Raw genomic sequence first — 2,933 nt, 5'->3', positions numbered from 1 at the left:
TACTTAAACTTCTACCATAGTCCAGCCGTGACTATGTCCGGCTAAAAAATTTTCTTATATCTATGTTGAAGGTCTAACTTCGCTGACATGTTAACTATGAAAGCTCCAGACTCTATCAAAATATAAAAGAATCTTTTTAATTTCTTGACTTGGTTCCAAAATGGAGGTACAGTCGAGTTCAATAATACACTTATGTTAACCTTGTCTCTTTGACGTCGTCTAGTAAATTGTGCTTCTCTAGCCCGTATTGTTGAGAAAAGGGCGAATTTCTGCACAATTAGAACTTCTAGCCACACTGGTTTAACATAAGGTTTAAATCTCTGACAGGCCCCATGTTTGGGTAAAACAGTCCATACAGTCATAAAACTACTTAAGATTCTTTTCTATTTCGGTTGGTGCTTTGGTTCGGTCTTCCGACTTAGGCTTAATCCGATATTATTATATGATCTGGTAGGCTGAGTGGCATACCCCAGCCTAAGAGATCCTGTACATGGTATCAGAGCCTGTGAATTTTCATAGTTAATATGTTAGGTGAGGTGAAGATTTTTAGCATAGATATAAGACTTTTATAACTATGGATATGGGAGTAGTTAGTAATAAAAGTACAAAACTCGAAGAGGTAGATTTACCTCAAGAAATGGATCTACTGAATAAATGGAAAATTCCGAAAGTTGAATTAAAAACAATATATGAATATGGATTTTTTGATAAAATAAAACATAAACAAATTATTAAAACAATTGAACAATCTCTTGCTTTAAATGCTGATGAACAGACTATTCAACTCCTAAATAAGCATGATATTGATATTTTTAAACATAATTATAATTATATGCATATTGGCTTAGTACAAATTGCCTTTCGACCTTTTAAATTCCAAGATGATTTGTATAACCAAAAATTTATAACTGATGCTCAATCCATCAAATTTATGTTTAATAAAGCCTTTAAACATGATGCCTCTAAATTAATATTTGCGCGGTGGCAAGGTCAATTAGCCCCTTTTGATTATGAAATACAATATAAAAAGGGTAGTGAAAATTCTTTGCCTGATTTTCTATCTCGAGAATATCTAACATGAATTTTTATACATACTTCCTCTCTGAGAAAACTATAATAACTATTATCAAATGCATTCCTCTAAACGAAGATATTTATTTTCATATCTTAGAAACTCTAATTCGTAGCTTAATAGAAGAAGAAAATTTTGATAACCACGACGAATTCCTTGAAAAAGAAATTTATTGGTTTGATATTGACTTAAGTGATTAATGTTTACAGATATAATGAAGTTCTTTCTACACTTCTTCTCTGCAAAGTTCTTAATCACCTTTATAAAAGCAGTTCCTCTAAATATGGATTTACACATGTTCATACTACGGAAAGTCATTGAGGACCTTATCAGAAAGGACACACTTTATGAAGATCTCTCTGAATATATGTCATGGTATGCTAATTAAATTCCTAATTATTAATGCAGTATGGATCCTCCTTGGCAACTCACCAAAGGTAGAGGACGAGGTGGAAGAAATCAAAACTCTTCATATCAAGGAGGACGAACAAACCCTTCATATTTTGATCGAAGAAATTCTACATATAGCTCTGCAAGTTTTAATTTCCCTATATTGCAGCAAGGAAATAGAACTTTAATTAATTCAAAAATTCCTCGAGATGAATCTTCATCATCCCAAACTCTGAATATTAGTTCTTCTATACATTTAGAAGACATTCCTGAAAATCATCCATTATACAAACAACTGCAATCTTATCTATCAGATCAACAAAAAACTGCAGATTCTTTTGCGTCCATAGTTCAAGAAAATTCTGAAGATAAGCCTTCATATGAAAAACGGGATGCTATAGAACTTATATTATATATTGAAAATCAGCATATTCCCGAATAAGAAAATTCTGAAGAAGCATGAAGACTACTCAAAAATTACCTTACTGCCAACGTATATTTTACTGGCGAATCATACAAAACTCGGACTTATTATGACATATATTAGTGCAACCTTTGATCAAAGCCCCCTCGGAGAAACTACCCCTGGAGTTCATGGATACTCCAAAATGGTAATTAAAAAACTTATTCCTATTGAAGAATGGGGAATTTTGTCAATGACTCAACGATCTATGCCAATGGGACCAATGGGCCAAACACTTGCCAATTTCACTTACTGGGATTATATTAAAGCCTTTTCTCATGTATTATATTATAATAATTATAAGCACAAACATACTTGGTTCATAAAAATTTGTGCTAAAGTATTTGAAAAACCTATCCCAAACTGGTTTATTCAATGGTGGTCTCAATATGGACCTACGGTCAAAACATTACGTCCAGAATATTCTTCTTTATATTACTCATGGAAAAAGTCCTCTCCTTTCTTAACCGAATTATATCTTTCAGATCATATTTGTAAAATCGATACTATTGATCAGATGTATTTCTACATAGAATTCTCTATCTTTAGGATCCATCGTTGGTCCATAGAAATAGGCTATGACACTCAATAAATTTCTGCCTTATACCGAACATTTTATTATAATTTCTGGGACAAATTGCTTCGGAAAAATCCAGAGACTAAACTCACCTATGGTCATGACCAAAGGGAGAAAATAGTCAAGAAAATTGCTGAATATGAAAAACCTTCCAAAAAATCAATTATGGTGGAAGAAAAGAGTCTTAACTATGTTTCTCGAAGAATATCTGCACATGGCGGCAATAAAATACAAATGATAGAAGAATATTTATCAGAGGTCAGAGATAAATTACTTCAAACTGTTGAGCAAAATTCAGACATCTCAATGAATAGTACCAAAATAAATACTGAAGATATTACTGATTCACAACCTCCGGAAATTCTGATAGAAGAAGAAGAAATTGAAAAAGCTGAAGCATTCATCAAGAAATGGAAAGGAAAAGACAACAC

This window comes from Capsicum annuum, chromosome 5 (assembly GCF_002878395.1).
Source record: "Capsicum annuum cultivar UCD-10X-F1 chromosome 5, UCD10Xv1.1, whole genome shotgun sequence".
NCBI classification, from domain to species: domain Eukaryota; kingdom Viridiplantae; phylum Streptophyta; class Magnoliopsida; order Solanales; family Solanaceae; genus Capsicum; species Capsicum annuum.
Note: the sequence above shows the minus strand (reverse complement) of the source record.